We start from the raw sequence: 26,807 nt of genomic DNA, 5'->3' as shown, positions 1-26,807 counted from the left end.
AATAATTTTCTACAAAAGAAATATGCAGTAGACAAGAAGGGGAACCATGACTGCAATCATGAAAATTGAAATTAAGACTGGAACACAGCTCAGGTTAACAGAAGGCACAGCTTCTGCACAGGAGTTGAGTTCAGAGGCCAGAAGCCATGCTGTGTGTCTCACAACCAACTCTTTTAACTCCAGATCTACAAACACGTAAAACCTGTGGCTTCCACCACCTACTCTAGTCATGTCTGCATACAACTACAAGCACAGACATGTACATGTTATTTAAAATAATGATGACAATATTAACATTTTTAAAAATAATATATTTTGTTCAAATATTATAAGCGTTAAGACAAGGGAAAATGTCCTTCCTCATTTGTTTGATAGAAGCAAATACACTAACATCTCCATTGTCATTTCCAGTAAGAACTTGGAATGAGGTAGACACAACTGTACCAGGATTTTAAATCCAGAGGTGTTCCAAACACAATACAGAACTAAGATCACAAAAGGGGTCAAGGGAGCTACAGTGGCCCAAACCTGCCCAGGGAAGACTTGAGGAGTTGCTTTAGCCTGGAAATGTACACTAAATCTTCATTTATGTCTTCACACTTTTGGTTGGTGTTTGGTTGAGAATTTTTGCTCTATTTCTCAAATCTTGGCGAGGAAAAGCTTGTTTTGTTTAACAAACCATGTGTGCCTCTGTCTTCGGGGTTGAGGATTCTAGGATGACTACTGATCAGTTATTTTCTCTATCATTTAGAAACTATCAATCCTAGCTTTCTGTCTGGTAAGAAACTGGATGAAGACACTATGGGAAAAACATGGGAAAGTCTCACCCCTAGGGATGGTAGTCACAGTGCACTTTGGTCAAAGTATGCCAAGGTCAGTGAGAAGTTAATATTTTATTCTTATGTGAGTCCAAGAAAAAGATCCATTTTTCTCAAGTGCAGATGGGATAGCTTCCACAAACCAACAGTTGTTACAGAATGTTAGGGTCTAAGTGAAAAATAAACCAGGTTATCGATTGACTAATACATGAATGTTAGTGTGTGCCCATTAGTTTGTGTCATATTGAAAGCAAGCTGGAGTAATTTGGGAAAAAACTGAATTGAGTTTAGGTAAGGTCATGGAACCTTTTAATTGATTGATGACATTGAGTATAAGGTCATGGCTCTACATAAGTACGTAACTGTATAATATTACAAACAATAAAGCAAACTAATACACTGTCCATAAACCAGTGTTGGATATCAGTTGTGAATCGTTTATTATAGTTCATATGATACCACTCATTATTTTTAAAGTAGAAAGAGGCTTTATTGGGGTTTGGATATCTACTATCAAGAGAGGATCCTGTTCTTGAACATTGGTCTCTGGCATGTGACCCTGTTTTCTGAGGTTGTAGAAAATCTGAAAAACATAACCTAGCAGAAAGAAGTAGGTCATAGGAGATATAGGGACTGCTAACTGGGTGTAACCATCTTCCTCAAGTCTCTACTGCCTCACTGACCTTAATCCTTTCCTGTCTGGAGGACAGAAAATAAAGAAAACTAGTGGACTGTGCCGAGCCCTCATTGGTCCATTTCAGCTCTGACCTCAAAAGGAACCATTGTGAGGTCATTTACTTCCTTAGTTACTGAAAACACATCTTGTCTGTACAGGGCATTAGCTGTTGGTTGGTGGCTGGGTTAGTTGGTTGGTTTGGTTGGTTTGGTTGGTTTGGTTGGCTGGTTGGTTGGCTGGTTGGTTGGTTGGTTGGTTGGTTGGTTGGACAGCAATTGCATTTATTCAGTTAGCCACTGAACTTGGATATTCATGAATTGTTGAATCTGAACACAGTGAGTTTTCCTCTATATTCCTATGTCTCACTTTAGACTTGTTTGTTTTCTGTATTTAAACTAAGTCTCTCTTCCTGTATATTTTTGTTTGAATATTGAATAGGAGAATTTTTCTTTGTTGATTTGATTTATCACTCGATTTTACATTGTCATATTTTACATGCATTTATTCAATGAACTAATTTTGAACAATAGTTTATGATAACTACACAGCATGAACAATTTCCTAATGGCATTTCCAGACATGTACATGATGAACTTTGACCATATTCCCATGATCACACTTTCCCTGGCTTGTCCCTTTCAGGTTCCTCAGTTTTTCCCTTTTAGTTTGTTCCCTTTCTTTCCAAGTACTGGCCCAATTGTTCAAGTTCTCCTATTCAGAGGACTGATAGGCTACATTGGGTGGTCTACTAAGAAAAGGCACCAACAGGTCTCTGTGATTTAGCAGGAAGCCTCCCCCTAGCCGGTTAACTTGGGATCTTCCTTGCAGTGCAAAACTCATGACCCTATGCAAGCTACAAGGCAATGCTTAGATCCTAATTTTTTGACGATAACTATGAAAGTAGGTAGATGAATAGGATTCAAGGACAGAATAGATATAAGTCTAAGAAGATCCAGTTTTATACTGCCAAGAAGAACCTTCCAAAGTGAGACATATGATACTATGACCCTTCATTTACCTGGGTCATTCTGTTGGCAGCTGTCATTCCATTGAATTGCTATCTTCTATCTTCAGGAGAACAAATGTGACTCTGAAGCTAGTGTGGTACCAGGCACAGGAGGTCGGGCCAATAATGAACTTGAAGCAAAGGAACAAGCATGGGCCTTTGAGTCTTGCTGGCAAAACAGCTTAAAGTACACGTCCAGGAAAAAAGTACCTAGTGCTGGAAATGTCTGCCCAGCATTCCACTGGACTCACTCAAACAACATTTAGAGAAAGAGAGGGAATTTTATATTAACAATGTGTCTCTCCAAATTTCCAAACCTAGGCTTGAATAAAACTACTTCGACCATTCCTATAGTTTTTATCTGTTAGTGGAATGGCAGTGGAGAACAGAACCTTCATAGTCAAGGAACATAGAGCCTTTCAGGATCCTTTTTGATTTCCATGACATTGCTGAGGAAGGAGGGTTGTATTCCCTGGGACATTCAAAAATCTAACATCTGATTAGAGACCTAACAAGTAGAAATTTGAAGCCCATGGCTGGACCATACCTGTACCTCCGTTTCATTGTTTGAGGTTTAGCTTGTTAGCATTGCTAGGAAATGCTTTGTGTGCAATGTGTACACATGTGGTGCTTCTACATGACTATGAACATTTCAAGAGGGAATGTACTTCCTTGACCTCTGCTAAACTGCAGTCCATTTCCTTTGGCATCTGTCATGGAGTTGGTTCTTAGTGAGTCCTGTCAGATTCCTTTAATGTGTAAAACTGATGTGTTGTGGTGAGAGGGGATAGCAGCATACATTCAAACACATGCAAATGGCTCACAAAAGCCCTTGCACCTCTGTCATTAATGTCATAATCTCATGTGTAAGCCCCATGGGTCTAAAGTTACTTTCCAGAGGTTTGGGAACATGGATCAAGCAAAAATACATAGCAGCCACTTCTTTCTTTCATTTCGCATGTGTGTTTTTGTTCCATGAGACAGACGCTCCTGGAGCACAGGCTGGAATCATCATTTCTGAGTAGCCAAAGATTACTTGAAGTGATGATCTTCCTCCACAACTTTCACAAATTTTATAATTAACATGGGCTCATCTTTATGAGACTATCCTGACTTTAACTTTGTCCTATGTCTGTCAGAGGACCCTGAGGGACTCTCATCACTCTGGGTCCAGGTAGCTTACCCAAGTCTAGATTTTTCCTATCTGACTGTTTTGTGCCAATTCCTACTTCAACCTTCAACCCCAATTCAACAGCAGTAAGATGTGGATACACAGGAAACTGCTACAGGGCACAACATGTCACCTGCACCAAAGATACACTGATCTCATACTTTTTCTTGACCCTCTGGGAATACATACACAGGGCCAGTTAGAATTAGAAAGCAGCCTTGGTACATAATTAATTTGTTGGGTACCTGTCCTTGCCTAGCTAACATCTTGATGCACAAGTAATCAACTTCTGTTGTTTTGAAGGTCAAACACAAGGCATTGTGTTTGAGAGCAGAAGGACCCAGAGTTTCAGAACATGGCATCCACTATATCAGTTGTTTATAGGTTCCTGGCTTACGGGTGTTTACTTGATCATTTGGAACATATCAGCTCACTGTTTCTAGATCTTGAGCTTGGTCAGAAGTCTCAAGCCTGAGGGCAGGCAATATGGGATTAATGATGTCATATTCCTCTCAGCCCCACAAATGGTAGTCTCATGCCCAGGGGTGCAATGAATAATAGCATTTTCTCACAACAATCAAGGTAGTCATGACTTACAATCCTTTGGCAACCACTTGTCGGAGTTCAAAAAGTAAATAGAATACATTGAATATGGACATGAATTATTACAAACTTATGAAGTCTGGGGTCCATGTGAGAAGCAAGACAATGTCCATCCACTTGCCATTGAATATCAGAATCCATAAAAAACTGGAGTGCCAAAGCTCTGGCGTCCATTGTCATTCTCAGGATTCCTTGTTTGATTATTAATGACAAAAGTGTCCTTGTTAAAGATGGAGTGTTAAGTGTTTGAACATTGTTCCCATTAGCTGGTGCAATTTGGGTTTAATTATGGTCCTTGGGCAGGGGTACAAGTAGGAAGAAATGGGTCACTGGGTAACATTGGGGACAGACTCTTGAGTCAAACCTGCCCTCTAGTGCTCCAATGACCAAGACTAGCCTTCCTGTCCATGGAGACAGAAGCAGAGGAGAAGCAATGGACCGTGCCTAGCCACAGTGTTGGCTGCTCTTTGCTCTAACCTCCCAAGGAACCCTGTGACAATGGATAGACACCTGTCTACTTACAGCTCTGATTGAGGCTGCATTCTGTCCTTACAGGTATAGAAGCTGTTGCTTGGCTGGAAAGAAATTAGAGTTTGAAGAAACAGAAATTAGACTTGGACATTCAGGAGCTGTTGGACCCTGACATAGTGAGTTTCTCCAAATTGGACACTTCAACTTGCTCTTTTTGACTTTGGTTTCTGTATTTGCTGGCTTCAGTTATGCATTTACATTTCCATGTTTTTTATTATCTTCTATTTCACGTTTTATTAAATTATGTTTGCTATGTTAGAGTATTCTATTTTTTCACTTCATATGTATGACAGATTTGCATCCACATATGCCTTGAGTACCATATCCCAGATGCATTCTGTGGAGGTCAGAAGAGGGAGTCAGGTTTTCTGGGTCTGGAGTTACAGGTGGTTGTGAGTGTCTCACACCATCCCTAGGATTGATATAATAACATATTCACATAGCATAACTCAGTTGTGTAAGAAAATAAAATCTCTCTATACCTGTCTATAGTTCCACTTCCCCGAAATCTGATTCCGTTGCTAACCTGACAGCTCATACTAATAAAATTATATAGAAAGACTTGTATCACTATTTAAGTGGTGTATACCACCTGTGAGTGTGCTGTATAGGTGTGCTTAGAGTAGAGAGTTGTAGTAATCCCTGGAGCTGGAGTTAGGGTAGCTGTGGGCACCTGTGTTCTGAGAACCACCTACAGGTCCTCTGCCCAAATAGCCAAATTTGGGAACTCCAGATGCAGATCGCCATCCTGCACTGTATAGGTTTTCGGGGATCTGTTCTCTTTACACCTTCTCTTGAAGCTGGTATTCTAGATGCCTCTACTCAAAGAGAATGCTGAGATCAGGAGAGAGGATGGTGAGCTTTTCCAATTTAGTGGCTTTTAGTGTCTAGGATACTCTGTTTGCAGTTGGTCCCTGACAACCGCCTCTATGTCATATTTTGCATCTGCTCCTTTGCAGTAGGTCCTTGTCCTTCCCTTCCCAGTATGTAAAGTACGTGGCTAGATTGTCTGATGTTTTTCTGAGCTTTTTTCCTCATATCTTTAATGTAGGAATTTGAGCGTATCAACATGTTCTGGATCCTGATTTTAAATGTCTGTTTTATTTCTCATTGCAAGTTTGCTTCTAGCCATATAAATGAGGGCCTGATCATGGAGCAGGACCCAGAGAGCCGAGACTCTATCGAGAACTTTACCACTGGCTATAAGATCATAAGAACCCTGGGAAGGGGACGATTTTCAGTCGTAAAAATGGCCTACCACGTCCCAACCCTCACCTGTGTAGCTATAAAAGTTCTCAAGAACACCGAGAAGTGCTCCTCAGTGATGAGCAGGGAAGTTGACATTCTAAAGTCCCTGGGCCATCCTCATATCATCAAGGTGGTCGAAGTGGTCCAGACAAGAGAGGCCACCCACCTGGTCATGGAGCATGCCTCTCAGGGAGACCTACTGGACCGAATCCGGGAATGTGGATATTTAAAGTCGTGGGAGGCCCAAAGAATGTTTAGACAGATATTAGAGGCAGTACAATTCTGCCATGACAAAAATATTGTCCACCGAGACATAAAGGCCAACAACATTTTGATAGACGGAAGGTCGAATGCCAAGCTTGTGATTTTGGCCTAGCTGCTAAAACACTTCCTGGGCAGAAGCTGATTGATTTCTGTGGCACGCTGCCATACTGTGCGCCAGAATTCTTTGAAGCTGAGGAATATGAGGGCCGCCCATTTGACGTATGGAGTGTAGGTGTCCTCCTCTTCTTCATGGTGACTGGGCACTTGCATTTCCTAGGCAAGTCATTTGCAGAGGTGAGGAGACAAATCAGTTCAGCCAATTTCAGCATTCCGCCTCACGTTGCCAACGATATTTTCAATGTTATAGTGGAAATGCTGATGATAAATCCCAGCAGGAGGCCCAGCATCCAGCAAATTATGATGCGCCCCATGATCAAAGACAGCCAGGCCTACTCACCACCGACATCCATACAGACGTTCACAGGAACACCAAGCCCTAGCATCATCAAAGCCATGAGAGTCATGAGGCATACACCTGAGAAAAGCACTGAGTCTCTGATAGACCAAAATATCAACGAGGTGCTGGCAACATATTTGATTCAACAGCACAAGCCACTCAGGAAAGTCTGCACACACCACCAAGTGGAGCCAGGTGTAGAAGATCTTCACTCCTTCCCTCGTTTTCTTAAGAGAAAGGGACCTCTTCTCTCCTCCTTCACCTTGTCCTCAAATTCATCCAATATGCGGGAGAACGAGGATAGGAAGAATTCCAGGAAGGTTGTCAGAAGGCATGATGTGGGCTACCAGCAAACAAGGACCAACACTCTCCACCTCGACTGCCTAGACTGTCCTATAGCTGAAGAATTCAAGGATAACAGGCTGCAAATCAGGAACACATTCTCAGACTCCAAGACTGTGTTGTCTTGTAGTCTAACTGAACATATCCAGTCACCTCGACTTCAATACACCTATTCCACTACAGCAGACAGGAATGTGTCCTCCTTCATACCGCCACATGATTTCTGTGCATCACTGCAGACACCTAAGGGGATAAGCCTTGCAGGCTGCTCTGGAGATACCTGGCAGAGAGAGACACTCGTGGACAAAAACACCTTCATCAAGGAAGAGGCCATGGTTCATGAAGATACCGTCACTAGTGGCCAGCCACAAGTTCCTTGCCCAGCTTCCCGTCGGGGATGGCGTCACCACTGGAAGGGGTTTAAAAAGACAATTAGTAGAAGCCTTCGAAACCTGTGCTGCTGTCTGCCACCACCATCGGAAAATCAAGTCTCCTGCAATAACTTGGCTCTCAGGAAGAGAGGAGAACATTGTGTCACCCACAGGACCAGTTGGGTGCATGTCCTCATTCATTTCATCCATATTTGTTCCTGTCCTTTGTGACAAATGATGATGGCCCTTGAGGCACACAGAAACTTGACAAAATGTAACTTCAGAAAGATTAAGTTCATAGAAACCCCTGAAGGGTGATCTGATGCTTCGTGACTCATAAGGGGAATCAGAGACACTGATTAAAGCAGGACGAGAGGGAGGTGGGGCAATCCCAAATGGGGCAGAGAGTTCTAAGACAACCAGTGGGGTGCTATGGCTCTTTATGGAAAGCACTTGAAGTTCTTTTTTTTTCTTTTTCTTTTTTTTTTTTTGCCGGGGTTCTGTTTCGTTTCTTTATTTTTTTTTTAACATTCTTTTTTTTTTTTATTAACTTGAGTGTTTCTTATTTACATTTCGAGTGTTACTCCCTTTCCCGGTTTCCAGGCAGACATCCCCCTAATCCCTTCCCCTCCCCTTCTTTATGGGTGTTCCTCTCCCCACCCTCCCCCCATTACTGCCCTCCCCCCAACAATCACATTCACTGGGGGTTCAGTCTTAGCAGGACCAAGGGCTTCCCCTTCCACTGGTGATCTTACTAGAATATTCATTGCTACCTATGAGGTCAGAGTCCAGGGTCAGTCCATGTATAGTCTTTAGGTAGTGGCTTAGTCCCTGGAAGCTCTGGTTGATTGGCATTGTTGTTCATAAGGGGTATCGAGCTCCTTCAAGCTCTTCAAGTTCTTTCTCTGATTCCTTCAACAGGGGTCCCGTTCTCAGTTCAGTGGTTTGCTGCTGGCATTCGCCTCTGTATTTGCTGTATTCTGGCTGTGTCTCTCAGGAGAGATATACATCCAGCTCCTGTCGGCCTGCACTTCTTTGCTGCACTCATCTTGTCTAATTGGATGGCTGTATATGTATGGGCCACATGTGGGGCAGGCTCTGAATTGTGTTCCTTCTGTGTCTGTTTTAATCTTTGCCTCTCTATTCCCTGCCAAGGGTATTCTTGTTCCCCTTTTAAAGAAGGAGTGAAGCATTCACATTTTGATCATCTGTCTTGAGTTCCATTTGTTCTAGGCATCTAGGGTAATTCAAGCATTTGGGCTAATAGCCACTTATCAGTGAGTGCATACCATGTATATCTTTCTGTGTTTGGGTTAGCTCACTCAGGATGATATTTTCCAGTTCCAACCATTTGCCTACGAATTTCATAAAGGTATTGTTTTTGATAGCTGAGTAATATTCCATTGTGTAGATGTACCACATTTTCTGTATCCATTCCTCTGTTGAAGGGCATCTGGGTTCTTTCCAGCTTCTGGCTATTATAAATAAGGCTGCAATGAACATAGTGGAGCACGTGTCTTTTTTATATGTTGGGGCATCTTTTGGGTATATGCCCAAGAGAGGTATAGCTGGATCCTCAGGCAGTTCAATGTCCAATTTTCTGAGGATCCTCCAGACTGATTTCCAGAATGGTTGTACCAGTTTGCAATCCCACCAACAATGGAGGAGTGTTCCTCTTTCTCCACATCCTCGCCAGCATCTGTTGTCCCCTGAGTTTTTGATCTTAGCCATTCTCACTGGTGTGAGGTGAAATCTCAGGGTTGTTTTGATTTGCATTTCCCTTATGACTAAAGATGTTGAACATTTCTTTAGGTGTTCCTCCGCAGTTCGGCATTCCTCAGCTGTGAATTCTTTGTTTAGCTCTGAGCCCCATTTTTTAATAGGGTTATTTGTTTCCCTGAGGTCTAACTTCTTGAGTTCTTTGTATATTTTGGATATAAGGCCTCTATGTGTTGTAGGATTGGTAAAGATCTTTTCCCAATCTGTTGGTTGCCGTTTTGTCCTAACCACCGTGTCCTTTGCCTTACAGAAGCTTTGCAGTTTTATGAGATCCCATTTGTCAATTCTTGATCTTAGAGCGTAAGCCATTGGTTTTTTGTTCAGGAAAATTTTTCCAGTGCCCATGTGTTCCAGATGCTTCCCTAGTTTTTCTTCTATTAGTTTGAGTGTGTCTGCTTTGATGTGGAGGTCCTTGATCCACTTGGACTTAAGCTTTGTACAGGGTGATAAGCATGGATCGATCTGCATTCTTCTACATGTTGCCCTCCAGTTGAACCAGCACCAATTGCTGAAAATGCTATCTTTTTTCCATTGGATGGTTTTGGCTCCTTTGTCAAAAATCAAGTGACCATAGGTGTGTGGGTTCATTTCTGGGTCTTCAATTCTATTCCATTGGTCTATCTGTCTGTCTCTGTACCAATACCATGCAGTTTTTATCACTATTGCTCTGTAATACTGCTTGAGTTCAGGGATAGTGATTCCCCCTGAAGTCCTTTTATTGTTGAGGATAGCTTTAGCTATCCTGGGTTTTTTGTTATTCCAGATGAATTTGCAAATTGTTCTGTCTAACTCTTTGAAGAATTGGATTGGTATTTTGATGGGGATTGCATTGAATCTGTAGATCGCTTTTGGTAAAATGGCCATTTTTACTATATTAATCCTGCCAATCCATGAGCATGGGAGATCTTTCCATCTTCTGAGGTCTTCTTCAATTTCCTTCTTCAGTGTCTTGAAGTTCTTATTGTATAGATCTTTTACTTGCTTTGTTAAAGTCACACCGAGGTACTTTATATTATTTGGGTCTATTATGAAGGGTGTCGTTTCCCTAATTTCTTTCTCGGCTTGTTTCTCTTTTGTATAGAGGAAGGCAACTGATTTATTTGAGTTAATTTTATACCCAGCCACTTTGCTGAAGTTGTTTATCAGCTTTAGTAGTTCTCTGGTGGAACTTTTGGGATCACTTAAATATACTATCATATCATCTGCAAATAGTGATATTTTGACTTCTTCTTTTCCGATCTGTATCCCCTTGACCTCCTTTTGTTGTCTGATTGCTCTGGCTAGAACTTCAAGAACTATATTGAATAAGTAGGGAGAGAGTGGGCAGCCTTGTCTAGTCCCTGATTTTAGTGGGATTGCTTCAAGTTTCTCTCCATTTAGTTTAATGTTAGCAACTGGTTTGCTGTATATGGCTTTTACTATGTTCAGGTATGGGCCTTGAATTCCTATTCTTTCCAGGACTTTTATCATGAAGGGGTGTTGAATTTTGTCAAATGCTTTCTCAGCGTCTAATGAAATGATCATGTGGTTTTGTTCTTTCAGTTTGTTTATATGATGGATCACGGTGATGGTTTTCCGTATATTAAACCATCCCTGCATGCCTGGGATGAAGCCTATTTGGTCATGGTGGATGATTGTTTTGATGTGCTCTTGGATTCGGTTTGCCAGAATTTTGTTGAGTATTTTTGCGTCGATATTCATAAGGGAAATTGGTCTGAAGTTCTCTTTCTTTGTTGTGTCTTTGTGTGGTTTAGGTATAAGAGTAATTGTGGCTTCGTAGAAGGAATTCGGTAGTGATCCATCTGTTTCAATTTTGTGGAATAGTTTGGATAATATTGGTATGAGGTCTTCTATGAAGGTCTGATAGAATTCTGCACTAAACCCGTCTGGACCAGGGCTCTTTTTGGTTGGGAGACCTTTAATGACTGCTTTTATTTCCTTAGGAGTTATGGGGTTATTTAACTGGTTTATCTGTTCCTGATTTAACTTCGGTACCTGGTATCTGTCTAGGAAATTGTCCATTTCCTGAAGATTTTCAAATTTTGTTGAATATAGGTTTTTATAGTAAGATCTGATGATTTTTTTAATTTCCTCTGAATCTGTAGTTATGTCTCCCTTTTCATTTCTGATTTTGTTAATTTGGATGCACTCTCTGTGTCCTCTCGTTAGTCTGGCTAAGGGTTTATCTATCTTGTTGATTTTCTCAAAGAACCAACTTTTGGTTCTGTTGATTCTTTCTATGGTCCTTTTTGTTTCTACTTGGTTGATTTCAGCTCTGAGTTTGATTATTTCCTGCCTTCTACTCCTCCTGGGTGTATTTGCTTCTTTTTGTTCTAGAGCTTTTAGGTGTGCTGTCAAGCTGCTGACATATGCTCTTTCCTGTTTCTTTCTGCAGGCACTCAGCGCTATGAGTTTTCCTCTTAGCACAGCTTTCATTGTGTCCCATAAGTTTGGGTATGTTGTACCTTCATTTTCATTAAATTCTAAAAAGTTTTTAATTTCTTTCTTTATTTCTTCCTTGACCAGGTTATCATTGAGTAGAGCATTGTTCAATTTCCAAGAATATGTGGACATTCTTCCTTGATTGTTATTGAAGACCAGTTTTAGGCCGTGGTGGTCCGATAGCACGCATGGGATTATTTCTATCTTTCTGTACCTGTTGAGGCCCGTTTTTTTGACCAATTTTATGGTCAATTCTGGAGAAAGTACCATGAGGAGCTGAGAAGAAGGTATATACTTTTGCTTTAGGATAGAATGTTCTATAATATCCGTTAGGTCCATTTGGCTCATGACTTCTCTTAGTCTGTCTACATCTCTGTTTAATTTCTGTTTCCATGATCTGTCCATTGATGAGAGTGGGGTGTTGAAATCTCCCACTATTATTGCGTGAGGTCCAATGTGTGTTTTGAGCTTTAGTAAGGTTTCTTTTACATATGTAGGTGCCCATATGTAGGTGGCATAGATATTTAGGATTGAGAGTTCATCTTGGTGGATTTTTCCTTTGATGAATATGAAGTGTCCTTCCTTACCTTTTTTGATGACTTTTAGTTGAAAATTGATTTTATTTGATATTAGAATGGCTACTCCAGCTTGCTTCTTCTGACCATTTGCTTGGAAAGTTGTTTTCCAGCCTTTCACTCTGAGGTAGTTTCTGTCTTTGTCTCTGAGGTGTGTTTCCTGTAGGCAGCAGAATGCAGGGTCCTCGTTGCGTATCCAGTTTTTTTTTTTTTTTATAATTTTTTTTATTTTTTTTTATTTTTTTTATTATTTTTTTATTAACTTGAGTATTTCTTATATACATTTCAAGTGTTATTCCCTTTCCCGGTTTCTGGGCAAAATCCCCCTCCCCCCTCCCCTTCCTTATGGGTGTTCCCCTCCCAACCCTCCCCCCATTGCCGCCCTCCCCCCATAGTCTAGTTCACTGGGGGTTCAGTCTTAGCAGGACCCAGGGCTTCCCCTTCCACTGGTGCTCTTACTAGGATATTCATTGCTACCTATGGGGTCAGAGTCCAGGGTCAGTCCATATATAGTCTTTAGGTAGTGGCTTAGTCCCTGGAAGCTCTGGTTGCTTGACATTGTTGTACTTTTGGGGTCTCGAGCCCCTTCAAGCTCTTCCAGTTCTTTCTCTGATTCCTTCAACGGGGGACCTATTCTCAGCTCAGTGGTTTGCTGCTGGCATTCGCCTCTGTATTTGCTGTATTCTGGCTGTGTCTCTCAGGAGCGATCTACATCCGGCTCCTGTCGGTCTGCACTTCTTTGCTTCATCCATCTTGTCCAATTGGGTGGCTGTATATGTATGGGCCACCTGTGGGGCAGGCTCTGAATGGGTGTTCCTTCAGTCTCTGTTTTAATCTTTGCCTCTCCCTTCCCAGCCAAGGGTATTCTTTTTCCTCATTTAAAGAAGGAGTGAAGCATTCACATTTTGATCATCCGTCTTGAGTTTCGTTTGTTCTAGGGATCTAGGGTAATTCAAGCATTTGGGCTAATAGCCACTTATCAATGAGTGCATACCATGTATGTCTTTCTGTGATTGGGTTAGCTCACTCAGGATGATATTTTCCAGTTCCAACCATTTGCCTACGAATTTCATAGACTCGTTGTTTTTGATAGCTGAGTAATATTCCATTGTGTAGATGTACCACATTTTCTGTATCCATTCCTCTGTTGAAGGGCATCTCGGTTCTTTCCATTTTCTGGCTATTATAAATAAGGCTGCGATGAACATAGTGGAGCACGTGTCTCTTTTATATGTTGAGGCATCTTTTGGGTATATGCCCAAGAGAGGTATAGCTGGATCCTCAGGCAGTTCAATGTCCAATTTTCTGAGGAACCTCCAGACTGATTTCCAGAATGGTTTTACCAGTCTGCAATCCCACCAACAATGGAGGAGTGTTCCTCTTTCTCCACATCCTCGCCAGCATCTGTTGTCCCCTGAGTTTTTGATCTTAGCCATTCTCACTGGTGTGAGGTGAAATCTCAGGGTTGTTTTGATTTGCATTTCCCTTATGACTAAAGATGTTGAACATTTCTTTAGGTGTTTCTCAGCCATTCGGCATTCCTCAGCTGTGAATTCTTTGTTTAGCTCTGAACCCCATTTTTAATAGGGTTATTTGTTTCCCTGCGGTCTAACTTCTTGAGTTCTCTGTATATTTTGGATATAAGGCCTCTATCTGTTGTAGGATTGGTAAAGATCTTTTCCCAATCTGTTGGTTGCCGTTTTGTCCTAACCACCGTGTCCTTTGCCTTACAGAAGCTTTGCAGTTTTATGAGATCCCATTTGTCGATTCTTGATCTTAGAGCATAAGCCATTGGTGTTTTGTTCAGGAAATTTTTTCCAGTGCCCATGTGTTCCAGATGCTTCCCTAGTTTTTCTTCTATTAGTTTGAGTGTGTCTGCTTTGATGTGGAGGTCCTTGATCCACTTGGACTTAAGCTTTGTACAGGGTGATAAGCATGGATCGATCTGCATTCTTCTACATGTTGCCCTCCAGTTGAACCAGCACCAATTGCTGAAAATGCTATCTTTTTTCCATTGGATGGTTTTGGCTCCTTTGTCAAAAATCAAGTGACCATAGGTGTGTGGGTTCATTTCTGGGTCTTCAATTCTATTCCATTGGTCTATCTGTCTGTCTCTGTACCAATACCATGCAGTTTTTATCACTATTGCTCTGTAATACTGCTTGAGTTCAGGGATAGTGATTCCCCCTGAAGTCCTTTTATTGTTGAGGATAGCTTTAGCTATCCTGGGTTTTTTGTTATTCCAGATGAATTTGCAAATTGTTCTGTCTAACTCTTTGAAGAATTGGATTGGTATTTTGATGGGGATTGCATTGAATCTGTAGATCGCTTTTGGTAAAATGGCCATTTTTACTATATTAATCCTGCCAATCCATGAGCATGGGAGATCTTTCCATCTTCTGAGGTCTTCTTCAATTTCCTTCTTCAGTGTCTTGAAGTTCTTATTGTATAGATCTTTTACTTGCTTTGTTAAAGTCACACCGAGGTACTTTATATTATTTGGGTCTATTATGAAGGGTGTCGTTTCCCTAATTTCTTTCTCGGCTTGTTTCTCTTTTGTATAGAGGAAGGCAACTGATTTATTTGAGTTAATTTTATACCCAGCCACTTTGCTGAAGTTGTTTATCAGCTTTAGTAGTTCTCTGGTGGAACTTTTGGGATCACTTAAATATACTATCATATCATCTGCAAATAGTGATATTTTGACTTCTTCTTTTCCGATCTGTATCCCCTTGACCTCCTTTTGTTGTCTGATTGCTCTGGCTAGAACTTCAAGAACTATATTGAATAAGTAGGGAGAGAGTGGGCAGCCTTGTCTAGTCCCTGATTTTAGTGGGATTGCTTCAAGTTTCTCTCCATTTAGTTTAATGTTAGCAACTGGTTTGCTGTATATGGCTTTTACTATGTTCAGGTATGGGCCTTGAATTCCTATTCTTTCCAGGACTTTTATCATGAAGGGGTGTTGAATTTTGTCAAATGCTTTCTCAGCGTCTAATGAAATGATCATGTGGTTTTGTTCTTTCAGTTTGTTTATATGATGGATCACGGTGATGGTTTTCCGTATATTAAACCATCCCTGCATGCCTGGGATGAAGCCTATTTGGTCATGGTGGATGATTGTTTTGATGTGCTCTTGGATTCGGTTTGCCAGAATTTTGTTGAGTATTTTTGCGTCGATATTCATAAGGGAAATTGGTCTGAAGTTCTCTTTCTTTGTTGTGTCTTTGTGTGGTTTAGGTATAAGAGTAATTGTGGCTTCGTAGAAGGAATTCGGTAGTGATCCATCTGTTTCAATTTTGTGGAATAGTTTGGATAATATTGGTATGAGGTCTTCTATGAAGGTCTGATAGAATTCTGCACTAAACCCGTCTGGACCAGGGCTCTTTTTGGTTGGGAGACCTTTAATGACTGCTTTTATTTCCTTAGGAGTTATGGGGTTATTTAACTGGTTTATCTGTTCCTGATTTAACTTCGGTACCTGGTATCTGTCTAGGAAATTGTCCATTTCCTGAAGATTTTCAAATTTTGTTGAATATAGGTTTTTATAGTAAGATCTGATGATTTTTTTAATTTCCTCTGAATCTGTAGTTATGTCTCCCTTTTCATTTCTGATTTTGTTAATTTGGATGCACTCTCTGTGTCCTCTCGTTAGTCTGGCTAAGGGTTTATCTATCTTGTTGATTTTCTCAAAGAACCAACTTTTGGTTCTGTTGATTCTTTCTATGGTCCTTTTTGTTTCTACTTGGTTGATTTCAGCTCTGAGTTTGATTATTTCCTGCCTTCTACTCCTCCTGGGTGTATTTGCTTCTTTTTGTTCTAGAGCTTTTAGGTGTGCTGTCAAGCTGCTGACATATGCTCTTTCCTGTTTCTTTCTGCAGGCACTCAGCGCTATGAGTTTTCCTCTTAGCACAGCTTTCATTGTGTCCCATAAGTTTGGGTATGTTGTACCTTCATTTTCATTAAATTCTAAAAAGTTTTTAATTTCTTTCTTTATTTCTTCCTTGACCAGGTTATCATTGAGTAGAGCATTGTTCAATTTCCAAGAATATGTGGACATTCTTCCTTGATTGTTATTGAAGACCAGTTTTAGGCCGTGGTGGTCCGATAGCACGCATGGGATTATTTCTATCTTTCTGTACCTGTTGAGGCCCGTTTTTTTGACCAATTTTATGGTCAATTCTGGAGAAAGTACCATGAGGAGCTGAGAAGAAGGTATATACTTTTGCTTTAGGATAGAATGTTCTATAATATCCGTTAGGTCCATTTGGCTCATGACTTCTCTTAGTCTGTCTACATCTCTGTTTAATTTCTGTTTCCATGATCTGTCCATTGATGAGAGTGGGGTGTTGAAATCTCCCACTATTATTGTGTGAGGTCCAATGTGTGTTTTGAGCTTTAGTAAGGTTTCTTTTACATATGTAGGTGCCCATATGTAGGTGGCATAGATATTTAGGATTGAGAGTTCATCTTGGTGGATTTTTCCTTTGATGAATATGAAGTGTCCTTCCTTACCTTTTTTGATGACTTTTAGTTGAAAATTGATTTTATTTGATATTAGAATGGCTACTCCAGCTTGCTTCTTCTGACCATTTGCTTGGAAAGTTGTTTTCCAGCCTTTCACTCTGAGGTAGTTTCTGTCTTTGTCTCTGAGGTGTGTTTCCTGTAGGCAGCAGAATGCAGGGTCCTCGTTGCGTATCCAGTTTTTTTTTTTTTTTTTTATAATTTTTTTTATTTTTTTTATTTTTTTTATTATTTTTTTATTAACTTGAGTATTTCTTATATACATTTCAAGTGTTATTCCCTTTCCCGGTTTCTGGGCAAAATCCCCCTCCCCCCTCCCCTTCCTTATGGGTGTTCCCCTCCCAACCCTCCCCCCATTGCCGCCCTCCCCCCATAGTCTAGTTCACTGGGGGTTCAGTCTTAGCAGGACCCAGGGCTTCCCCTTCCACTGGTGCTCTTACTAGGATATTCATTGCTACCTATGGGGTCAGAGTCCAGGGTCAGTCCATATATAGTCTTTAGGTAGTGGCTTAGTCCCTGGAAGCTCTGGTTGCTTGACATTGTTGTACTTTTGGGGTCTCGAGCCCCTTCAAGCTCTTCCAGTTCTTTCTCTGATTCCTTCAACGGGGGACCTATTCTCAGCTCAGTGGTTTGCTGCTGGCATTCGCCTCTGTATTTGCTGTATTCTGGCTGTGTCTCTCAGGAGCGATCTACATCCGGCTCCTGTCGGTCTGCACTTCTTTGCTTCATCCATCTTGTCCAATTGGGTGGCTGTATATGTATGGGCCACCTGTGGGGCAGGCTCTGAATGTGTGTTCCTTCAGTCTCTGTTTTAATCTTTGCCTCTCCCTTCCCAGCCAAGGGTATTCTTTTTCCTCATTTAAAGAAGGAGTGAAGCATTCACATTTTGATCATCCGTCTTGAGTTTCGTTTGTTCTAGGGATCTAGGGTAATTCAAGCATTTGGGCTAATAGCCACTTATCAATGAGTGCATACCATGTATGTCTTTCTGTGATTGGGTTAGCTCACTCAGGATGATATTTTCCAGTTCCAACCATTTGCCTACGAATTTCATAGACTCGTTGTTTTTGATAGCTGAGTAATATTCCATTGTGTAGATGTACCACATTTTCTGTATCCATTCCTCTGTTGAAGGGCATCTCGGTTCTTTCCATTTTCTGGCTATTATAAATAAGGCTGCGATGAACATAGTGGAGCACGTGTCTCTTTTATATGTTGAGGCATCTTTTGGGTATATGCCCAAGAGAGGTATAGCTGGATCCTCAGGCAGTTCAATGTCCAATTTTCTGAGGAACCTCCAGACTGATTTCCAGAATGGTTTTACCAGTCTGCAATCCCACCAACAATGGAGGAGTGTTCCTCTTTCTCCACATCCTCGCCAGCATCTGTTGTCCCCTGAGTTTTTGATCTTAGCCATTCTCACTGGTGTGAGGTGAAATCTCAGGGTTGTTTTGATTTGCATTTCCCTTATGACTAAAGATGTTGAACATTTCTTTAGGTGTTTCTCAGCCATTCGGCATTCCTCAGCTGTGAATTCTTTGTTTAGCTCTGAACCCCATTTTTTAATAGGGTTATTTGTTTCCCTGCGGTCTAACTTCTTGAGTTCTCTGTATATTTTGGATATAAGGCCTCTATCTGTTGTAGGATTGGTAAAGATCTTTTCCCAATCTGTTGGTTGCCGTTTTGTCCTAACCACCGTGTCCTTTGCCTTACAGAAGCTTTGCAGTTTTATGAGATCCCATTTGTCGATTCTTGATCTTAGAGCATAAGCCATTGGTGTTTTGTTCAGGAAATTTTTTCCAGTGCCCATGTGTTCCAGATGCTTCCCTAGTTTTTCTTCTATTAGTTTGAGTGTGTCTGCTTTGATGTGGAGGTCCTTGATCCACTTGGACTTAAGCTTTGTACAGGGTGATAAGCATGGATCGATCTGCATTCTTCTACATGTTGCCCTCCAGTTGAACCAGCACCAATTGCTGAAAATGCTATCTTTTTTCCATTGGATGGTTTTGGCTCCTTTGTCAAAAATCAAGTGACCATAGGTGTGTGGGTTCATTTCTGGGTCTTCAATTCTATTCCATTGGTCTATCTGTCTGTCTCTGTACCAATACCATGCAGTTTTTATCACTATTGCTCTGTAATACTGCTTGAGTTCAGGGATAGTGATTCCCCCTGAAGTCCTTTTATTGTTGAGGATAGCTTTAGCTATCCTGGGTTTTTTGTTATTCCAGATGAATTTGCAAATTGTTCTGTCTAACTCTTTGAAGAATTGGATTGGTATTTTGATGGGGATTGCATTGAATCTGTAGATTGCTTTTGGTAAAATGGCCATTTTTACTATATTAATCCTGCCAATCCATGAGCATGGGAGATCTTTCCATCTTCTGAGGTCTTCTTCAATTTCTTTCCTCAGTGTCTTGAAGTTCTTATTGTACAGATCTTTTACTTGCTTGGTTAAAGTCACACCGAGGTACTTTATATTATTTGGGTCTATTATGAAGGGTGTCGTTTCCCTAATTTCTTTCTCGGCTTGTTTCTCTTTTGTATAGAGGAAGGCAACTGATTTATTTGAGTTAATTTTATACCCAGCCACTTTGCTGAAGTTGTTTATCAGCTTTAGTAGTTCTCTGGTGGAACTTTTGGGATCACTTAAATATACTATCATGTCATCTGCAAATAGTGATATTTTGACTTCTTCTTTTCCGATCTGTACCCCTTGATCTCCTTTTGTTGTCTGATTGCTCTGGCTAGAACTTCAAGAACTATATTGAATAAGTAGGGAGAGAGTGGGCAGCCTTGTCTAGTCCCTGATTTTAGTGGGATTGCTTCGAGTTTCTCTCCATTTAGTTTAATGTTAGCAACTGGTTTGCTGTATATGGCTTTTACTATGTTTAGGTATGGGCCTTGAATTCCTATTCTTTCCAGGACTTTTATCATGAAGGGGTGTTGAATTTTGTCAAATGCTTTCTCAGCATCTAATGAAATGATCATGTGGTTTTGTTCTTTCAGTTTGTTTATATGATGGATCACGTTGATGGTTTTCCGTATATTAAACCATCCCTGCATGCCTGGGATGAAGCCTACTTGATCATGGTGGATGATTGTTTTGATGTGCTCTTGAATTCGGTTGGCCAGAATTTTATTGAGTATTTTTGCGTCGATATTCATAAGGGAAATTGGTCTGAAGTTCTCTTTCTTTGTTGTGTCTTTGTGTGGTTTAGGTATAAGAGTAATTGTGGCTTCGTAGAAGGAATTCGGTAGTGCTCCATCTGTTTCAATTTTGTGGAATAGTTTGGATAATATTGGTATGAGGTCTTCTATGAAGGTTTGATAGAATTCTGCACTAAACCCGTCTGGACCTGGGCTCTTTTTGGTTGGAAGACCTTTAATGACTGCTTCTATTTCCTTAGGAGTTATGGGGTTGTTTAACTGGTTTATCTGTTCCTGATTTAACTTCGATACCTGGTATCTGTCTATTAAATTGTCCATTTCCTGAAGATTTTCAAATTTTGTTGAATATAGGTTTTTATAGTAAGATCTGATGATTTTTTTGAATTTCCTCTGAATCTGTAGTTATGTCTCCCTTTTCATTTCTAATTTTGTTAATTTGGACGCACTCTCTGTGTCCTCTCGTTAGTCTGGCTAAGGATTTATCTATCTTGTTGATTTTCTCAAAGAACCAACTTTTGGTTCTGTTGATTCTTTCTATGGTCCTTTTTGTTTCTACTTGGTTGATTTCAGCTCTGAGTTTGATTATTTCCTGCCTTCTACTCCTCCTGGGTGTATTTGCTTCTTTTTGTTCTAGAGCTTTTAGGTGTGCTGTCAAGCTGCTGACATATGCTCTTTCCTGTTTCTTTCTGCAGGCACTCAGCGCTATGAGTTTTCCTCTTAGCACAGCTTTCATTGTGTCCCATAAGTTTGGGTATGTTGTATCTTCATTTTCATTAAATTCTAAAAAGTTTTTAATTTCTTTCTTTATTTCTTCCTTGACCAGGTTATCATTGAGTAGAGCATTGTTCAATTTCCAAGAATATGTGGACATTCTTCCTTGATTGTTATTGAAGACCAGTTTTAGGCCGTGGTGGTCCGATAGCACGCATGGGATTATTTCTATCTTTCTGTACCTGTTGAGGCCCGTTTTTTTGACCAATTATATGGTCAATTTTGGAGAAAGTACCATGAGGAGCTGAGAAGAAGGTATATACTTTTGCTTTAGGATAGAATGTTCTATAATATCCGTTAGGTCCATTTGGCTCATGACTTCTCTTAGTCTGTCTACATCTCTGTTTAATTTCTGTTTCCATGATCTGTCCATTGATGAGAGTGGGGTGTTGAAGTCTCCCACTATTATTGTGTGAGGTGCAATGTGTGTTTTGAGCTTTAGTAAGGTTTCTTTTAGGTATGTAGGAGCCCTTGTATTTGGGGCATAGATATTTAGGATTGAGAGTTCATCTTGGTGGATTTTTCCTTTGATGAATATGAAGTGTCCTTCCTTATCTTTTTTGATGACTTTTAGTTGGAAATTGATTTTATTTGATATTAGAATGGCTACTCCAGCTTGCTTCTTCTGACCATTTGCTTGGAAAGTTGTTTTCCAGCCTTTCACTCTGAGGTAGTTTCTGTCTTTGTCTCTGAGGTGTGTTTCCTGTAGGCAGCAGAATGCAGGGTCCTCGTTGCGTATCCAGTTTGTTAATCTATTTCTTTTTATTGGGGAGTTGAGGCCATTGATGTTGAGAGATATTAAGGAATAGTGATTATTGCTTCCCGTTATATTCATATTTGGATGTGAGGTTATGTTTGTGTGCTTTCATTCTCTTTGTTTTGTTGCCAAGACGATTAGTTTCTTGCTTCTTCTAGGGTATAGCTTGCCTCCTTATGTTGGGCTTTACCATTTATTATCCTTTGTAGTGCTGGATTTGTAGAAAGATATTGTGTAAATTTGGTTTTGTAATGGAATATCTTGGTTTCTCCATCTATGTTAATTGAGAGTTTTGCAGGATACAGTAACCTGGGCTGGCATTTGTGTTCTCTTAGGGTCTGTATGACATCAGTCCAGGATCTTCTGGCCTTCATAGTTTCTGGCGAGAAGTCTGGTGTGATTCTGATAGGTCTGCCTTTATATGTTACTTGACCTTTTTCCCTTACTGCTTTTAATATTCTTTCTTTATTTTGTGCGTTTGGTGTTTTGACTATTATGTGACGGGAGGTGTTTCTTTTCTGGTTCAATCTATTTGGGGTTCTGTAGGCTTCTTGTATGCCTATGGGTATCTCTTTTTTTAGGTTAGGGAAGTTTTGTTCTATGATTTTGTTGAAGATATTTACTGGTCCTTTGAGCTGGGAGTCTTCGCTCTCTTCTATACCTATTATACTTAGGTTTGATCTTCTCATTGAGTCCTGGATTTCCTGTATGTTTTGGACCAGTAGCTTTTTCCGCTTTACATTATCTTTGACAGTTGAGTCAATGATTTCTATGGAATCTTCTGCTCCTGAGATTCTCTCTTCCATCTCCTGTATTCTGTTGGTGAAGCTTGTATCTACAGCTCCTTGTCTCTTCTTTTGGTTTTCTATATCCAGGGTTGTTTCCATGTGTTCTTTCTTGATTGATTCTATTTCCATTTTTAATTCCTTCAACTGTTTGATTGTGTTTTCCTGGAATTCTTTCAGGGATTTTTGCGATTCCTCTCTGTAGGCTTCTACTTGTTTATAAATGTTTTCCTGTGTTTCCCTAAGGGAGTTCTTCATGTCTTTCTTGAAGTCCTCCAGCATCATGATCAAATATGATTTTGAAACTAGATCTTGCTTTTCTGGTGTCTTTGGATATTCGATGTTTGTTTTGGTGGGAGAATTGGGCTCCGATGATGCCATGTAGTTTTGGTTTCTGTTGCTTGGGTTCCTGGGCTTGCCTCTCGCCATCAGATTATCTCTAGTGTTACTTTGTTCTGCTATTTCTGACAGTGGCTAGACTGTCCTATAAGCCTGTGTGTCAGGAGTGCTGTAGACCTGTTTTCCTCTCTTTCAGTCAGTTATGGGGACAGAGTGTTCTGCTTTCGGGCGTGTAGTTTTTCCTCTCTACAAGTCTTCAGCTGTTCCTGTGGGCCTGTGTCTTGAGTTCACCAGGCAGCTTTCTTGCAGCAGAAAAGTTGGTCTTACCTGTGGTCCCGAGGTTCAAGTTCGCTCGTGGGGTGCTGCCCACGGGCTCTCTGCAGCGGCAGCAACCAGGAAGACCTGTGCCGCCCCTTCCGGGAGCTTCAGTGCACCAGGGTTCCAGATGGCCTTTGGTGTTTTCCTCTGGCGTCCGAGATGTGTGCACAGAGAGCAGTCTCTTCTGGTTTCCCAGGCTTGTCTGCCTCTCTGAAGGTTTAGCTCGCCCTCCCATGGGATTTGGGTGCAGAGAACTGTTTATCCGGTCTGTTTCCTTCATGTTCCGGTGGTGTCTCAGGCAGGTGTCCTGCCGCTCCTGGGCCCTCCCCCACGGGAGCCCAGAGGCCTTATACAGTTTCCTCTTGGGCCAGGGATGTGGGCAGGGGTGGGCAGTGTTGGTGGTCTCTTCCGCTCTGCAGCCTCAGGAGTGCCCACCTGACCAGGCGGTTGGGTCTCTCTCTCCCGGGGTCTGGGAGCAGAGAGCTGCTGCGGGCCGGGATCCACCAGCGTGGGACCTCCGGCAAACACAGGACGTGCCCGGTCCTAGATGAACTTTGCCTCTGTGTGTCCCAATCTCACCAGGCAGCTCTCTTGCAGCAGACAAGTTGGTCTTACCTGTGGTCCCGAGGCTCAAGTTTGCTCGCAGGGTGATGCCCAAGGGCTCTCTGCAGCGGCAGCAACCAGGAAGTTCTCTGTTTTTCAAAGACACCAAGAGCCTCTTTTCTGTGTCTTTTTCTTTTCAAGTCCTGAAGAACAGCAGCCTCAGCTCCATGGCTTTTAAGCCAGTGGTGGGGGTTGGCCTGGCTGAAGATTATACAATCTCAGAGGAGCCAGGCCAGACGTCCAGGTGCCTGTGTGCTTGCAGGCCCCTTCTCCAGAGGAAGAGCTGTCCACACCACAGCAAGGTCTCTCCAGGTAAAACCCCAGGCAGGAAGGCCTGCCTTTTCACTGTGTCTTGCTCAGAAGGGAGGGATGAAGTAGAACAGTGCCCTAAAAGTGTCAGTGGACCAGTAGCCCTCTGCCCTCTCTTCTAGCAGAGGTAAACATCAGAGACTGTTCTGTGGGACTGTACTGTTCTTTGCTTCCTGTTTCTTGCAGAGAACATTGGTCTTCATCATGAAGTAGACTTCTCAGAAAAGTCTCCCTAGTCAGCCCATCAGACCTGAGCTAAAATGGGTTCCCAGTTTGAATATGAGGCCTGTATGTCTCCTGTGAAGGGAATCCTCCTGTCACACTTTGACCAGACCCTCACCCATCCCCTACTGCCCTGCGAAAGATATCACAGTTTATATTGCTTAAGTCCTCAGACCCAACTCAGGGTAATGCTTAAAAAACCCATACTGTGGAGTGACTCCCAAGGCAGCTGTGCCCTCTCTCTCACCAGTTCTGCCCTGTAATTACTCACCTCTCTATTTTTGCTCCCTCAAGGCCAACTTTCAAATGTGTAACAGGATTCCTACCTGTGTCACAGCCTCCTCGAAGGAGGAGGGACAGGTGTTATGAGCAGAGTCAAAAGAACAACTTAATGAAGGAGAAGCAAACTGGTGTGGCCCTACCTCATGCCAGCTTCAGGCCTCCACTGGAGTATGCATTCCACTGGATAAATCTTCCCAGGCTGCTTCCATTAACCTGAGAATTTGCACACTGCTTTTTTATGCCCAGTTAAACAGCCTTGCAATTCCTTTGTGAGAGCTTCTGGGAAGCTTTCCCTGTCCCTCCTACTGTTACATTTGTTAAGATATCATCTCCTGTGTTCTTTTTAACTAGACTGTATCAACATCTTCCACAGCATGAGGTGTACAGAATACCATATGACTGACGTGGAGGGTCCCTCTGACCCAGTGTCTCTCTTAATTTGTTCAAAGGACATCAAGGATCCAGGCATAGTAATCCTGCAGTGATATGTGCTGAGTTTAACAGCATGTCCCTATAGTTCTCCACCATTGTGATCACATACATATTTCTCATGTGCTTTATCCCCTGAGCTACACGAAATTCTCTTAGGACAGACAATCTTTTCCTCTCTAATTTGAGTGGGAAAGCACATTATATTCCACTCTGGAGCAAGAAGAGCACTATATGAACTCGTGTACCTGAACCCACAACGCACAAGTCTGGGAAAGTTCATTAAAGGGGTTCTTTGCTGGCCTCTAGCACTGAACCAGGTTAGCTACTCAGACAAAAACCAAGGAAAACCTCTCACAGACACTGGCCAGCCTAGGTTTTAAGAGTTGGCCTCACACCCTGATGATTCCTTGTCATCCATACACTGATATGTAGAAGCCCTGGAGTCTATATCTCTGTCAGTGTGTCTGTCTTTACTTTTACATGAACTACTTCCATGCCGGTGGGTCTCAATGGATGTTTCTTATACTGGACTCCTAGAGAGCCATGTACCCCTCAGGATGGCCTTAAGTGGAAAACACAAAATAGAAACATCAAGTATAAAATCCCAATTGATGGAAATAGATTCACAAAATTAAAAACCAACAGATGAAAAACACTAACCACTCCAATAAAAATCCTTAATATATCACTCTTAATTCTAACAGACTCACAGGTGTATGCTAAGGGAACATATTCCATGTACAATAAACAGAAGAAATTGGTTCTTATTTTCTGATATGTTTATGTAAATTAAGCATACTTTCATTTTTTTCTGACATTTTTTTTCCTATTTTGGAATAGTGTTGCTATGCCGGTTTTAGTGTTCACACAGTCAAACCTAAAATTCTGAGAGAATACCACTCGGGATAGAATGAAAGCCCAGGCTACCTTTGTCTTCCTCTTGATCTTGCTGCCTCTGTTCCTCCTTTCGTGTAATGCTATGCTGCAAACATTTCTGTTTTCATCAAGGTCTCTTAAATCCCAACAGGCCACCTTGTAGCTAAAGATTACCTTGAGCACGATCCTCTTCTTCCTGTCTCTAATTCTGCAATGTAGAAGTTTCAGTTCTGAGCCACTCTACCCTGTCAAGTAACACAACTTCAAGGCCAGTATAGGCAAGAGGAAGTACCAGGCTGAGTGCAATCCTGTCAGAAAAAGGACATTCTAAATATTTTTACCTGGCAGATCTGGTCTCTGCAGCTGGGGAGATGGATGTTGGGTAAAGTGTCACAGTGCAACAAAAGGACTCTGGAAATCAGACAAGGAAGAATCATGGTGTCATCTTAGGCCTTGAGCTTAACAGAGGCAGGTGTGGCAGATTGGTGGCCTGAGATTACTGACATATTACTCTGTCTCAATATTGAGGTAAAAAAGCGTTTGATGATTATTCCTGGCCTCCAGGTATGAGGACAGACAGACACCAACACAAAAACACACACACACAATCACACACACACACACATACACACACACAGAGAGAGAGAGAGAGAGAGAGAGAGAGACAGAGAGGCAGAGAGACAGAGACAGAGAGAGACAGAGAGAGAAAAGGAGAGAGGGGGGGTAACTCTGAGGTAATGTATGTATCATGCACACACTAATTCTTTATACATCTATCTAGACTTTTCCAAGTATGGACTGTCTAAATTTTATAGTCATGTCTGTCTATTTCTTGGCCAGTGAACATAAACCTAAGTCCCGTGGCAAAAAACGTACTAGGGTTTTCTAGTGATGAATATTATTTTCTTTCTCTTGTTTAACTCCAGTTTTCTTTATGCAGTCCAGGCAGCCAATGACTTTTGATCCTGCTGGACAACGGACTGGACACAATGAGTGGCCTGATGAGTGGACCGTTGGACCATTTGGGACTCACCTGGACTAAAATCCATGTATAACAAAAGGGTCTCCAACATCCTGCTCCTTCCACTAGGAGGGCAGATGAAAGGAAGATGCTCCAAGATATAGATTTCTTGGGGCTTTT

General features: G+C 41.5%; 1 long non-coding RNA gene and 1 pseudogene across 1 annotated transcript in view; one reads left to right on the top strand and one right to left on the bottom strand.

The window, feature by feature from the left end:
• The window catches only part of LOC148000333 (uncharacterized), a 37,039-nt gene extending 10,962 nt beyond the window's left edge, over positions 1-26,077 (bottom strand). The window contains exon 1 of the long non-coding RNA XR_015641958.1: positions 26,008-26,077. This is a non-coding gene — a long non-coding RNA (uncharacterized LOC148000333). The remainder of the gene's footprint in view (positions 1-26,007) is intronic.
• LOC148000334 (sperm motility kinase 4A-like) lies at positions 5,840-7,805 on the top strand (annotated as a pseudogene).
• Positions 26,078-26,807: the final 730 nt, after the last annotated feature.

Source organism: Rattus norvegicus, chromosome 17 (assembly GCF_021556685.1).
Source record: "Rattus norvegicus strain SHRSP/BbbUtx chromosome 17, alternate assembly SHRSP_T2T, whole genome shotgun sequence".
Taxonomy (NCBI): domain Eukaryota; kingdom Metazoa; phylum Chordata; class Mammalia; order Rodentia; family Muridae; genus Rattus; species Rattus norvegicus.
The sequence above is the reverse complement of the archived record's forward strand: the minus strand, read 5'-3'. Positions and strand labels throughout refer to the sequence as shown.